Source organism: Balaenoptera borealis (genome assembly GCF_965194805.1).
Source record: "Balaenoptera borealis genome assembly, chromosome: 11".
Lineage (NCBI taxonomy): Eukaryota > Metazoa > Chordata > Mammalia > Artiodactyla > Balaenopteridae > Balaenoptera > Balaenoptera borealis.
In genome coordinates this window covers 9,053,174-9,068,429 of record NC_138868.1, presented here as the reverse complement: position 1 = coordinate 9,068,429, position 15,256 = coordinate 9,053,174, and the positions used below count along the sequence as shown (strand labels likewise).

The 15,256-nt window shown below is 49.1% G+C and overlaps 1 long non-coding RNA gene across 1 annotated transcript in view; it reads right to left on the bottom strand.

The window, feature by feature from the left end:
- The window catches only part of LOC309606754, a 308,111-nt gene that overhangs the window by 27,700 nt on the left and 265,155 nt on the right, over positions 1 to 15,256 (bottom strand). The window lies entirely within an intron of this gene.

Genomic DNA, 15,256 nt, shown 5'->3' with positions numbered 1-15,256 from the left:
GTATGGTGGACATGGTGGTAGTGTTCAAAGAGGAAAAAGTAGAGCAGGGAAAGAGGTAGGTTTGTGGCATGGGGGGAGTTTGGGTGAGGGCTAGAGGAGGCCTCAACAAGGAGGTGACATTTGAATAAAAGGTCTGAAAGAAGGGAGGGAGTTAACTTGCTAGATGTCTGGGAAGGAGCTTTCCAGGGCCCTGGGTGGGAGGACACCTGACTCTTGGTGAGGAATGAGGTGGGGGCAAGGTGGAGAGTCCCAGGGATGAGGTCTGGTTGGCAAGGGGTGGGCAGGTGGTGAAGGGTATAGTAAGGCACGTAGTCGGCGAGTGGCGGGGGGGGGACAAACAGTTGGCAAACTGCACCGTTGGAGGGCACGGTCCCCAAAAGACTGCCCTCATTTCAGACACCAGCTGCAGGTTCTGGGTCCCCATGACCATCAGTGGGTTATTTGCTAGAGAGGTTCACAGAATGCAGGAAAGCACTAAGATTATGGTTTTATTATAGAGAAAGGATACACATTCAAAAACCAAGGACGGAAGCACAGGACCCATCTGGGATTGGGAGGGGTCCCAGCGTGAAGCGTCTGATGGTCCTTTCCCAGTGGAGTGGAGTCCTGTCACAGACCTCCTGACTATAGCCCACAGAGTGTGGCCAAGCAGGGAAGCTTGCCTAAGCCTTTGGTGCCCAGAGTTTTTCTTGGGGCTTAATCACATATGCCCACGTGGCTAATGTTTATTCTCCAGCCCCTCCCGGAGGTTCCGGCCAATAGCTTTAGTCTCCAGCCCCTCCAGATGCCCTGTGTCCTAACGCCCTCATCATAAATCACATCATCAGGGACTTCCCTGGTGGCAGTGGTTAAAAATCTGCCTGCCAATGCAGGGGACATGGGTTCGAGCCCTGGTCTGGGAAGATCCCACATGCTGCGGAGCAGCTAAGCCCGTGTGCCACAACTACTGAGCCTGTGCTCTAGAGCCCGTGTGCCTAGAGCCCGTGCTCTGCAACAAGAGAAGCTACTGCAATGAGAAGCCCACGCTCACCGCAACTAGAGAAAGCCCGCGTGCAGCAACGAAGACCTGACGCAGCCAAAAATAAATAAATTTATAAAAAATAATAATAATAAATCACATCATTAGACTGTCTGATGTCTGAAGGCCCCAGACTAACAAAGACACTCCTATCATCAGGCAGGACATTCCAGGGGCCTAGATATCACCTCCCAGTAACTGAGGGCAAAGGCCAGACTTTGGTGGTGGTAAGAAGTGTTGGGATCCTGCATTTGTTTTGCAGGTAGATCCACAGGATTTGCAGTCATAATGATTTTTAGGTTGGCCTCACAGCCTCAGGTTGAGCTTGGCCCTCTTAGGGAAAAGAACACTCGTTCCTGTAGGATGGGGCTTGGGTCGGGACTGGGTGTCTTTTAAGGGTGTCTTGATGTAAGGGACAGATCAGAGGATTAGATGCCCCGAATTAAGGTCCAGTCCTTGTCTGCTGACCTTTGGCCTGAGGGCTGTGAGGGAAGGCGTGCACAGGGCATGTACTCTGAGACTTCAGTTCCTGAGAAGACACACTGCAGCCTGCCAGCTGGACCTCAGCTCTCTTCTGCCTGGGATTTGCCTTCCCCTCCTCACGGCCCCTCCCCCTTCTGGCCCACGTCTAATCTGGGCCTCTCCTCTTGCGAGGCTCCCCACCCCTTCCCTCCTTGGTCCGTTCCCAGGGTCCCAGCTCCAGCCCTCCCTTTCCCCCTCTCCCTCGGCCTCCTGGCTTCCCCTCTGATCCACAGTTTGTATCATGGGGTCACTACAGTTGGAGCCTCCTCATGATTGTGTGCTTTGCAACTTACTGTGGACTTAACACTTAAAAAAAATTGTGGTAAAATATACATAGCATAAAATGTACCATTTTAACCATTTTCAGGCATACAGTTCAGTGGCGTAAAGTACTTCACAGTGTTGTGCAACCATCGCCACCATCCATCTGCAGAACTTTTTCATCACGCCAAACTGAGACTGTCCATTAAACAATAACTCCCCCCATATTCTTTTTTTAAAAATAAAATGAATAAACCAAAAATTAAATGAAGACATTCACATTTCCAGCGGTGCTGAGTAATCCTGGTAATACTCTGACCTCTGTGCTGTGGAGGAACAAGTGAGAACATGAACTTGCAGGCCCTCTGAGATCTGCAAGAACTGTACCATTACGTATTTCTCCCTGACTGCTCACGTTAAGGACGGAAGGAAATAGAGCCAGATGCAGTCGTAGAAACTATCTCGTCAGCCCTGCAGCTACCCTATGACGAAGGATTTCTCACCCTTATTATCACAGATGAGGAAAGTGGCCAGAATGCCTCTCCCCAGGGCAGTCGGAGCTGACAGCACGACTCACCTGAAATGGGGGCAGAGGGCCAAGGGCAGGTGGCTTCCACAGAAAGGCGCCTCTGCTATTCATTCACTCAACAAACAGTTTTTGAGTTACTGCTCTGTTCCTGGTACCATCCTCATTTCCGGATTCAGGATGAACAAGACCCTGCCTGAATACGGTTTCCAATCTCCAGAGGACCACATACTTGGCCTCCTAAGCACTGGAGGCCACCTCTTAAGGGTTAAGCACACTTGTGTTTAAATGAGATAATCGGTTAAATAAGATTTCACTTTTTTTTTTCCTTTTTGAGTCATTGTGATACATCTCTGAGGACTGTGGGGACCTTGTTTATAGGGTAAGGGACCTCCCTCCACTCTTGGACACAGCAGTGGAGCTGCCATGTAGACCCAGGCCTTAACCCCGTAGTCAAGCCCCCGTGCCACCAGACTCGGTCTCTCCCCAGGGCCTCTAGCCAGTTACCTGCGGGTCGGGGAGGGAACTGACATTTTCCATTGGTCTCAGTACCAATCAATGTGCTATGTGTTGGGGCATAAAGGGGACTAAAAGACTGCCACTGTTCTGGGCGTCACCGATTGGAGTGGAAGCAGATGTGCAAATAATCGCAGTTCTGAGGTAAAGGCTGTGGGGCAGCTGTGAACTGGGCCCCGTGGAGTACAGACAAAGCGTTTAACCAAGGAGAGATCAGGGAGAGCCTCTTGGAGCCTTCACTTGAGCTGAGACTGAGGCACGAGCAGGCATTCATGTGATGCACGTAGAGGACAGGGCCACCTGGCTAGAGGGGACACTATGTACGAGTCACTCAGCTGAGACACCATGGTGAGTGCGGTTTTGGACCACGCTAGCTTGGGAGAGTGGTGACAGCCAACCGGAGGCTGAAGCACCAAGGGCTTTGACAGCCATGCTCAAATTAGCTATACTTTGCCTGTTTGTAGATTAGTGCTTCCCACCCTGGTTATGCAGAAGCCTCTGGAAAAGTCTCTCCCATTCAACATTCACTGCATTGGAAGCTCCAAGGGAGTGAGCCTGGGAGGCTATTTTTAATTAACTTTCTGAAATGATTCCCACAGCAGTTTGGGAATTACTAGTGCAACGTTTGCCTTGCTTAGTTATGCCCAAGGATGATGATTAGAAAGAAAAGTCCTGGTTTTTCTCCTGAATATTCTGTTTCAGAAGGTCTGGGATAAAACACGAGAGTCTATAAGAAGCTCAGATAAGAATGAGAAAGGAAACCGCCGAGATGTGCTTGGTAGGGAGTGACGCGGTCAGGACTGAGTTCTAGGAAGCTCGCTCTGGCTCGGCTGCCGTGGAAGAAGCTGAGGGTGGTCAGGACTGGACGCCGTTTAGGAGGCTGGTGGAAGCTCTGGAAGAGAGAGGAAGAGGCTGCGGGGTTGCAGAGGAGGGGATGGCTTGGACAGGTGTTTCGAGAGAAGAAGCTCCAGGATTTCATGATAGCCTAGGAGGGATGGACTTGATATGAGGGGAGAAGGTTGCTGTGTGGTGACTCCTGAGTTTCTAGCTTTAGGAGACTGGAGGAGCAGGCTGGGGCCATAGAGCTAAGCGGGGGAGGCAGGAAGAGAAGCAGCCGTGGGTGGGAAGGTGATCAACTCCATGCACATGTGCTGCGTTTAAGTGCCCTTGGACTTGCAGGTGGAGGTTTCCAGCGGAGGAGGGTCTACAGCTCAGCAGAGCGGTAGAGGTGGGGGCACCTACGGTGGGTGTGAATGAGGTGGTGGTGAGTGTGTGGGGTGAGAAGGGCAGAAGGGGGAGGCTGGAGCCTTGAGAACTGGCAACGTTCACAGGACAGTGGAAGAGGGACCCGCGGAGGAGGAGGAAGAGAAGAGAACAGAGCCCTGGGGTGGGGGGATGGGAGGGCAGGAGAAAGAGGCCAGGTCAGGGTCAGAGCAGAGCTGCCCCTGGTGGCCTGCAGTTTGGTGACAAGGAGATCACTGGTGGTCTTCTCCAGAGCCCTTCCAGCGGAGGGTGGAGAAACGGATTTTTCTAATGTTAAGGGTGGGAGGTATTGGTAAAAGTTTCGAGATAGTATCTGTCAGAGTTCCTGGTTTTCTTAAGCAGCAAAAGGACCCACTGAAAGGCTGTCCGGACCTGCCAGGAGGAGGCAGGACCAGATTTGGAAAATGGGCAGGAAGCGGGCGCCAAGCAGCAGGAAGTACAATTGTCCTCTAACTGGAACTGCCTGGGAGGCTGCCACTGGGGACGCGCTGCCAGTGCGTGTGCGGTTGGGCACAGAGCCACCGGACGCGGGCGTTGCTGAAGGGCAGAACGTGCTCCACCTGCAGTGGTCCTGAGTCCGGGATGCTGGGGGATCACCTTCTCCTTCTCACAAAGGGCTCCGTCTGGTTGCCACGTCACCCACGTGGTCCTGTGTCTGCACTGAAGGGCCGCCCTCTTCTAGTTCACATAAGGGTGCTGGTGAGCCTGGGGGCGGGGGGCGCCCTAGCTATAGAAGAGTCAAGGATGCTTTTAAGGTTTCCGGCCTGAGGAGCTAGAAGATTGGATTTGCCACTTATTGAGGTGGGGAAGATGGCCGGAGAAATGGGATTAAAAAGGGAACTGGCAGCTCAGTTTGGGCCCTGATGCTTTTGGGATCTAGCAGACATCTAAATGGAAGTGTCAAGATGTTAGTCAGACATGCTGCTCCGGTGTTCATGGCGTTCTGGGCTGGAGATGGGGATTTGGGAGTCATGCGCACGGCTGGCATTTCAAGCCACGAGATGACAGGAGATGACCAGGGCAGTGAGTGTAGGAAGGGAAGAGAAGAGGACCAAGGACTGAGGGCCAAGCCCTTCAGAGGGGAGAGAGGAGGAGGAGCCAGCAACAGGGGCTGAGAAAGAGGGGCAGTGAGGTAGGTAGGAGAGTGTGGCCTCGGGACGAAGCAAGGAGGAAATGTCAAATGCTTCCGGGGACCAAGTAAGAGGACAGAGCCTTGGCCATGGTGTTGATCAGCGTGAGGTCTTTGGTGACCTTGACAAGAGCAGTTTTGGTTGAGGTTAGGGCAAAAGCCAACTGGAAGGGGTTTAGGAGGATTAGAGGAGGGAGTTTGGAGTCAGTGACTAGACAGTGTAGCTGTTAAGGAAGAGAGAGAAATGAGGCACTAGCTGGAGGAAGAAGAGGGCCAAAGGCTTTTAAAAATTATTACTATATTCATTTCACTATTTAATTTTTTTTAACATCTTTATTGGAGTATAACTGCTTTACAATGGTGTGTTAGTTTCTGCTTTATAACAAAGTGAATCAGTTATACATATACATATGTTCCCATATCTCTTCCCTCTTGCGTCTCCCTCCCTCCCACCCTCCCTATCCCACCCCTCTAGGTGGTCACAAAGCACCCAGCTGATCTCCCTGTGCTATGTGGCTGCTTCCCACTAGCTATCTATTTTACATTTGGTAGTATATATATGTCCATGCCACTCTCCCACTTTGCCCCATCTTACCCTTCCCCCTCCCCATATCCTCAAGTCCATTCTCTAGTAGGTCTGTGTCTTTATTCCCATCTTGCCCCTAGGTTCTTCATGACCATTTTTTTTGTTTGTTTCTTAGATTCCATATATATGTGTTAGCATACGATATTTGTTTTTCTCTTTCTGACTTACTTCACTCTGTATGACAGACTCTAGGTCCATCCACCTCACTACAAATAAATCAATTTCATTTCTTTTTATGGCTGAGTAATATTCCATTGTATATATGTGCCACATCTTTTTTATCCATTCATCTGTTGATGGACACTTAGGTTGCTTCCATGTCCTGGCTATTGTAAATAGAGCTGCAATGAACATTGTGGTACATGACTCTTTTTGAATTATGGTTTTCTCAGGGTATATGCCCAGTAGTGGGATTGTTGGGTCATATGGTAGTTCTATTTTTAGTTTTTTAAGGAACCTCCATACTGTTCTCCATAGTGGCTGTATCAATTTACATTCCCACCAACAGTGCAAGAGGGTTCCCTTTACTCCACACTCTCTCCAGCATTTATTTATTTATTTATTTATTTATTTATTTATTTATTTATGGCTGTGTTGGGTCTTCATTTCTGTGCAAGGGCTTTCTCTAGTTGCGGCAAGTGGGGGCCACTCTTCATCGCGGTGCGTGGGCCTCTCACTATTGTGGCCTCTCTTGTTGCGGAGCACAGGCTCCAGATGCGCAGGCTCAGTAGTTGTGGCTCATGGGCCTAGTTGCTCCGCGGCATGTGGGATCTTCCCAGACCAGGGCTCGAACCTGTGTCCCCTGCATTAGCAGGCAGATTCTCAACCACTGCGCCACCAGGGAAGCCCCTCCAGCATTTATTGTTTGTAGATTTTTTGATGATGGCCATTCTGACCAGTGTGAGATGATATCTCATTGTAGTTTTGATTTGCATTTCTCTAATGATTAATGATGTTGAGCATTCTTTCATGTGTTTGTTGGCAATCTGTATATCTTCTTTGGAGAAATGTCTATTTAGGTCTTCTGCCCATTTTTGGATTGGGTTGTTTGTTTTTTTGATATTGAGCTGCATGAGCTACTTGTAAATTTTGGAGATTAATCCTTTGTCAGTTGCTTCATTTGCAAATATTTTCTCCCATTCTGAGGGTTGTCTTTTGGTCTTGTTTATGGTTTCCTTTGCTGTGCAAAAGCTTTTAAGTTTCATTAGGTCTCATTTGTTTATTTTTGTTTTTATTTCCATTTCTCTAGGAGGTGGGTCAAAAAGGATCTTGCTGTAATTTGTGTCATAGAGTGTTCTGTCTGTGTTTTCCTCTAAGAGTTTTATAGTGTCTGGCCTTACATTTAGGTCTTTAATCCATTTTGAGTTTATTCTTGTGTATGGTATGAGGGAGTGTTCTAATTTCATTCTTTTACATGTAGCTGTCCAGTTTTCCCAGCACCAATTATTGAAGAGGCTGTCTTTTCTCCATTGTATACTCTTGCCTCCTTTATCAAAGATAAGGTGACCATATGTGCTTATTTTTACTTTATCTTTTAATTGAGATATAATTGACATAAAACTTACCAATTTGATATTTTTTGTATATATTGGGCAGTGATCACCACAATTAGTCTAGTTAACATCTCTCATCATACATAGCTAAGAGTTTATTTTTTCTTGTGATGAGAACTTTTAAGATGTACTTTATTAGCAACTCTCAAATATGCAACACAAAGCTTTTTATTTATTTATTTAAGATGGGTGCAGGGCTTCCCTGGTGGCACAGTGGTTAAGAATCTGCCTGCCAATGCAAGGGACACGGGTTTGAGCCCTGGTCCGGGAAGATCCCACATGCCACAGAGCAACTAAGCCCGTGTGCCACAACTACTGAGCTTGCGCTCTACAGCCCGCGAGCCACAACTACTGAGCCCACGTGCCACAACTATTGAAGCCCACACGCCTAGAGCCTGTGCTCCACAACAAGAGAAGCCACCACAATGAGAAGCCCGCGCACCACAACGAAGAGTAGCCGCTGTTCATGGCAACAAAGACCCAATGCAGCCAAAAATAAATTTATTAAAAAAAAAAAAGATGGGTGCAATCACAGCATATGTGCTTCAGTGGAGAGGGGAAAATGCTGGAGACAGGAGCCTTGCTGGATGGATGCCTTTGAGGTCCGGAGAGCTGGTGGGATCTAGTGTGGGGATGGGATGGGGTGGGGCTGGCCTTTACTGGGAGCTGGTCACAGAGAAGGCGGAGTAGCGAGTTTAGAGTTGGTGGGTAGATGGGGGAGGGGTGGGGTGAGGGGTGGAGTTTGTGGAATTCCACCGCACATTGCTTTTATTTTCTCAGCCAAACAGGAAACACGGTCAATAGCTGAGAGTTCAGACTGGGGCCTCCTAAGTGTTGGAGATTTGAGGAGTGGGAGGAAGTATGAATAAATATCCAGGACACTATTCCCAGTGTCTGTTTGGGACTAAGTACATCATCTACTTGTTGGAAATGCAGAATCTCAGGCCCACCCCAGACCTCTTTTTTTTTTTTGGCCACACCATTCGGCTTGTGGCATCTAAGTTCCCTGGCCAGGGATTGAACCCAGGCCACGGCAGTGAAAGCCTGGGATCCTAACCACTACACCATCAGACAACTCCCCCACCCCAGACCTCTTGAATCGGAATCTGAATCTGCATTTTAGTGCCAGGTGACTCATGCACACTGGAGTTGGGCCAGCCCTGATGGAGTGGAATGGTAGGGCCACCGTCTGAGGGAAATGTAGATGGATTGCCAGGCAGTGTGAACAGTCTGCTTCAGACCTGACTTTGTTTCTCTTGGTGCTAACTAAGGAATTTCAGCACTTGGCCTTGAAAACTCCAGGCCCCTTAACATGGTGGCAAAAAAAAAAAAAAGAAAAGAAAAAAAATCTCAGTATGATAAGGAGAAGATGTTCCTCTGTCTTCTTCTGAAGCAGCAGAAATAAAAGTAGATTCTTTTCTGAATCATAAAACCATCCTTGCAAATGTTATTTCTAACAATGGAGTCTTGTCAAACAATCAGATTTAAGAGGCTGTTGCTTTGTCCTGTGAAAGTAACCTTTAACTTTTAAAAAGCTTGTAATTCTGATTGCTTGTCTTCCTTAATAATGTGTTGCCCTGGCAATAATATTTAAATTCACATCTCTGTTTTGTAAAAGGTATAAATTACCTGTGAGTTTTTTGTGAAGCCAGAAGGGGGGCACTGGCACATGCCTATTCTCCCACGTGCGGGAGGTAAAATAATTGCTGCAGTGACTGCAAGATTTCTTAAACAGAGTTTGAGTCTTAGCTCATTTAAATGAACACAAGGGAGGCAAGGTCACTTGTGAGCACGGAGGGTAGGGAAAGAGGAGAGGAGAACGAGGAGAGAAGGGGAAAGCTGAGAACACCTTTGGGAATAAGGCAAGGGAGCTGACTGAGGACAAGTACCAGGGTGGTTAGATGGCACCATGAGGACCATTGGCTGAGGTCAGGAACCCTGCATTGATTCTGGTGCCAATCTGCAAGGTGGCAGGACTTTTTTCCCAGCAGTGCTTGACTGCCCCTGTGTAGGACCAGGGAAGATGGATGGCTGGTGGGGTTGGTCCGGGGTGGTGAGTTTGCAGTGGAAGCAAGGGGCTGGGGGATTGTGGATATCTGTGGTGTGGATGAAAGAGGGCACGGTTCAAGGAAAAGTCATGGCAGGGGAGAGGGTTGAAGGACTGGGAGAAAAAGGACAGGGCCTGGGGGGGCCGGGGAGCAGGAGTGAGGATGTTGGAGGTTAAGCTCTGGAAGAGGGGGCAGCTGAGGACTGGGTGTGGATGACGTGAAGTGGAGAGTGAGGTCCCTGGGGCTGAAGAGAGCATGCCAGCAGCGCTGATAAGTTGAGTGAGTCACCCAGGTGGGGTGACAGTCAGGGTTAAGAGGAGGAGAGAGTGGGTTTGAAGATCCTCTGGGGGATGGACTCCTTGCTCTATCCAGATGAAACATCTTAACCTCAGTTTCCTCATTTGTGATATAATCTGAACTGTTTTTACACAACACTTCTGACACCACGCGCGTGTGTTTGTGTGTGTTTATGTGTTGTTTCTTCCCCCCTCACTCCAACCAATTCTCTGGACACTAACTGGGGGTCCTACAATTCAATTCAACTCTGACACTATCTACCAGGAGTTAGCACAGACACCACGAGTTAAGGGCTTGTTCCCCCAAGACTTGTCCCCATTTGAGGTGCCAGTTGCAAGTCCCAGGTTGTCACGGGTACTATAAATTCAGAGTGTTCCCACAATTCCCTCCTCAGGTCCAGTTATTCTTTAGGACAACTAGAGACAACCAGGACCACTCAACTCAGGAAAGTGCTTTACTTAGTACTACCAGTTTATTAGAAAGGATACAACTCAGGAACAGCCAAACAGAAGAGATGCACGGGGCAAGGTATGGGGGAGGGAAGGTGTGCGGAGCTTCTATGCCCTCCCTGTGCGAGTCACCCTCCCAGCACCTTGCTGTGTACACCGACCTGGAAGCTCTCTGAACTCTGTTGTTCAGCGGCTTTTACCGAGGTTCCATTGCATAGGCGTGATTGAAGACGTCATTGCCCATTAGTGATCAACTCAGTCTCCCCGGAGGTCAGTGGTGGGGCTGAAAATTCCAACCCTCTATTCACATAGTGGATTCTTCTGGTAACCAGCCCCCATCCTGAAGCTATCTAGCCCCCCCCCCCCCAACACACACAGAGTGCCCTCATTAGCACAAACTCAGGTAAGGTTGAAACAGGCTCATTGTGAATAACCAAAGACACTCCTCTCACCTCTATCGCTCAGGAAATTCCAAGGGTTTTAGAAGCTCTGTTTCAGGAACTGGGGACAAAGACCACATACATATTCCTTATTATGTCACAGACAGGGGTGGGGGTGGGGATGACACGGGACAATAACATCCATCTCGAGGGATTTTTAAGATTCAATAAGAGGGACTTCCCTGGTGGTCCAGTGGTTAAGAATCCGTCTTCCAATGCCGGGGATGCGGGTTCGATCCCTGGTTGGGGAACTAAGATCCCACGTATCGTGTGGAGCAACTAAGCCTGCGCGCCACAACAAAGACCCAGAGCAGCAAAAAAAAAAAAAAAAAAAAAAAAGATTCAAAAAGAGAGTTTGTTCACATGTCAGAGGGGAAGAATGCTAATAGGAGTCAGAGAAACCTATGGGCTTCCTGTCTGGTTCCCAGTTGTCTAAGGCAAGATATAATAATAAGCAGAAATATAATATACTAATGATCATTTATTGTCTACTATGTCACAGACAATGTGTCCAGTACTTTACTGATCCTGAGGGGCTGTGGTGTAACGTGTGTCCCCCCCGCCCCGCACCCCCCTCCCCCGCCCCCCGCCACTTGGCTGGGCAGAGGCAGAGGAGCATGAGAAAGGGAAAGTGAAATGCTTTTACCCACTGCAGGCGGTGGGGAGAAAGCCAGTGCTTCCTGAGTGTTTCATATGCGACAGGCCCAGCATGACTATATGTCTTTTACAGATGAGGAAACTGGGGATTGGAATAATAAAGCGATTTGTCCAAGTTCACAAACTCTGGCTCCCAAACTCTTGCCTTGTAATTTCCTGAGTGATGGGGGTGCTAAGAGCATCTTTTGTTCTAGTATTTGGTTTTCGATCCTGGTTCCTGACACAGAGCTCCTAAATCCCTTAGAGCTTCCTGGGTGATAAGGAGGAGTGTCTTTTGTTCTATTGAGGGGACTCTAGACAAGTCCTGGATGGCTCTAGGAAGGGGCCTGCTCATCAGAAAGACCAAGCCGTGATTAGATGCTTGGAACTTTCAGCCCCACGCCTCATCCTCCAGGGAGTGGAGGGGGGCTAGAGATTGAGTTAATTAACAATCGATCACACCTACATGGTGAAGCCTCCATAAAAATCCCTAAAATTTGGGGTTCGTAGAGCTTCTGGGTTGGTGAACACATCCATGTGCTGGGAGGGTGGTACATCCCAACTCCACAGATACAAATGCTCCCACACTTGGGACCCTTTGGATCTCGCCCTTTGTAACTCTTCATCTGGCTGTTCATCTGTATCCTTTATTATATCCTTTATTATATAACTGGTAAATGTAAGTGTTTCCCTGAGTTCTGTGAACAGCACAGCAAATTATGAAACCTGAAGTGGGGTCATGGAACCTCCGATTTATAGCCAAAGCAGAGAGAAGTGTGGGTAACCTTGGGACCCACTACTTGGGACTGGCGTCTGAAGCGTGGGCTGTCTTGTGGGACTGAGTCCTTAACTTGTAGGATCTGATGTAAATTTCAGTTAGACATTTTCGGAATTGAATTGTAGGACACCCCCGGCTCATGCTGGAGAATTGGTTGGTGTGGGAAAAACCCCCCCACATATTTAGTGTCAGAAGGTTTGTGAGTAGAGTGTAAAGGAAACAGAACTTTTTCCTTTTTAGGGTGAGAATACTCCAAGCAGAGGAGTAAACACATGGAATGAGCTTGAGGCCTGTGTGAGGACCAGGAGAATTTCAGAGGCTGGGAGTAGGGTCTGTGGGGTGAGGTGTCACAGACAGAAGCGGCTGAAGAAGGAAGCAGGTCTTAATGTGAAGGTTGTTGGAGGCTAAGGAGCTTGCTTTTTAATCTCAAGCTGTTGGGACTTCCCTGGTGGCACAGCGGTTAAGAATCTGCCTGCCAATGGAGGGGACATGGGTTCGAGCTCTGGTCCGGGAAGATCCCACATGCCACGGAGCAACTAAGCCTGTGCGCCACAACTGCTGAGCCCGTGTGCCACAACTACTGAAGCCCACATGCCTAGAGCCCGTGCTCGGCAACAAGAGAAGCCACCACATGAAAAGCACACACAACGCAACGAAGAGTAGCCCCCTCTGGCTGCAACTAGAGAAAGCCCATGCACAGCAACGAAGACCCAACGAAGCCAAAAAAAAAAAAGAAATCTCAAGCTGTTATTGGCTAGCTGTTTGACAGTGTCAGATCTGTGTGTTGGCAAAAGCCCTTTGGCTGAAGCATGGCGAATGGATGGGGGTGGGACCGATTTAGGCAGGGGTGGGCAAACTATGGCCAGTGGGTCTGTTTCCCCTGTGAGCTAAGAATGGATTTTGCATTTTTAAATAGCTGAAAAGCAAATCAAAAGAAGAGTACTATTTTGTGTCATAGGAAAACTATATGAAATTCAAATCTCAGTGAAATTCACATCAAGTTTTACTGGAACGCAGCCATGTTCATGTACTTATGTGTTGTTCATGGCTGCTTTTGACCCGAATGGCAGAGTTGTGACAGAGACTGTGTAATACACAAGTACCTAAAAAATATCCTTCGTTTTGCCTCTTGGCTCACAGAGCCTCAAATACTTACTATCTGGCCTTTTATGGAAAAAATTTGCTCACCCCGGAATTAAGTGATTATTAGCATTTCAGGCAAGAGGCCTGCGTTAGGATAGTGACAGAGGGGAGAGGGCGGATGGAGAAAACTGAATGAATTTGGGAAATATGCAGATTTCTGGGTTGAGCACTGCATGAATGGTGGTGCTAGTCAGGCCAGAAATACCAAGATGAGGAGTGGAACTGGGGGGCAGGGGAAGTACAGGGGCCAGGAGGGAAGAGTGAGAACAGTTTTCAGACCTACTTTGTGTGAGTGTCTGATTCGTGGAGTTACACAGTTTGTGTGTGTCACCAAAGATGCTAAGAACAAAGGCATCACCTCAAACTCTTTAGAGGCTGGAGGCTGGTGTGGGGCCCCTGGCATTCAAAAGGCTTTTGTGCTATAAAGGTGAGCAGGGGACTTCCCTGGTGGCGCAGTGGTTAAGAATCCGCCTGCCAGGGCTTCCCTGGTGGCGCAGTGGTTGAGAATCTGCCTGCCAATGCAGGGGATGCGGGTTCGAGCCCTGGTCCGGGAAGATCCCACATGCTGCGGAGCAACTGGGCCCGTGAGCCGCAACTGCTGAGCCTGCGCGTCTGGAGCCTGTGCTCCGCAACGGGAGGGGCCGCGATAGTGAGAGGCCCGCGCACCGCGATGAAGAGTGGCCCCCGCTTGCCGCAACTAGAGAGGGCCCTCGCACAGAAACGAGGACCCAGCACAGCCATAAATAAATAAATAAATAAATAATAAATAAATAAATAAATAAATAAATAAATAAATTAAAAACAACAAAAAAAGAAAGATCCAACATGTAGTCAGATTTGGCTCTTCCCTGTAAAAAAAAAAAAAAAAAAAAGAATCTGCCTGCCAGTGCAGGGGACACGGGTGCAAGCCCTGGTCCAGGAAGATCCCACATGCCACGGAGCAACTAAGCCCGTGCACCACAACTACAAAGCCTGAGCTCTAGAGCCCGCGAGCCACAACTACTGAGCCTGCACGCCACAACTACTGAAGTCCACGTGCCTAGAGCCCATGCTCCACAACAAGAGAAGCCACCGCAATGAGAAGCCTGTGCACTGCAACGAAGAGTAGCCCCCGCTCTCCACAACTAGAGAAAACCCGTGCATAGCAACGAAGACCCAATGCAGCCAAAAATAATTAAAAAAAAAAAAAAAAAAAAGGTGAGCAGCTACCTGGGAGAATTTACAATTTGGTCAGCACCAGTTCTGGGAGAGGCCCAGGAGAATATGGCGTTGTCCGTAGATGCCAGTCTTCCCTCATCCATCTCCTAGTTGCCTGGTGAGGTTGGCATACTGGACAGAGGTAGGGCCTGCCTCAGAGTAGTATCAGCCAAGTGAGCTGATCCTTCGGGGACCTAGGGTTCCTGCTGAGGTGTGGAGGTAGGAGCTGAGGTGGCCAAGACGATCTACTCTATCATTTGTCCTGTTGTCCTTCCTATTCTCTGGGAAGCAGTCCAGGCTGGTTCTAAGTGCCTCCTTTCTTGGCAGGGCTATTCCCTTGACTGCCTGCAGATGGCGCTAAAGCGACACGATGGGAATGGAGGGGTGGGGGCCGGCGGGAGGAGAAATACTCCTAACTCGCCCGCTTCTCTAGGCCTGCTCCAGCCCGGTAGCGGGAGGAGGTGGCATTCACAAAACCACCCTATTCTTTCCCTACTGCCTGCTCTGGCACAAAACGCCCTTGTTTCTGGGGCAGAGAAGTATTCCCTCAAGGCGGGAGGGGGTGCAGTGTTTGGGGTGGACGACGCCATGTCCAGCCATCCTCTCCTGTCGGGCTCCAGCCATCTCCTCCAACTTCTGGCCGCTGGCTCTGCAGGAATCTTGCTTCAGAGGCTTTCGGGGCACAGACCCCATCTCTGGGAAGCCTTCTTGGATTGCACACTCTCCCCCACCCCTATTCCTTTCTCCAAGCCCTGTTTCTTCTCCCTGGGCTGGGGCGATGGGACTCTGGACTCTTTTAGAAACCCATGCTGGAGAAGAAGGGAAAGGTGTGGGCCTGAAAATGGACTTGGTGTCTGGCCTTCACCTGCGAGCAGCCTGGTCCTATGGTAAAAG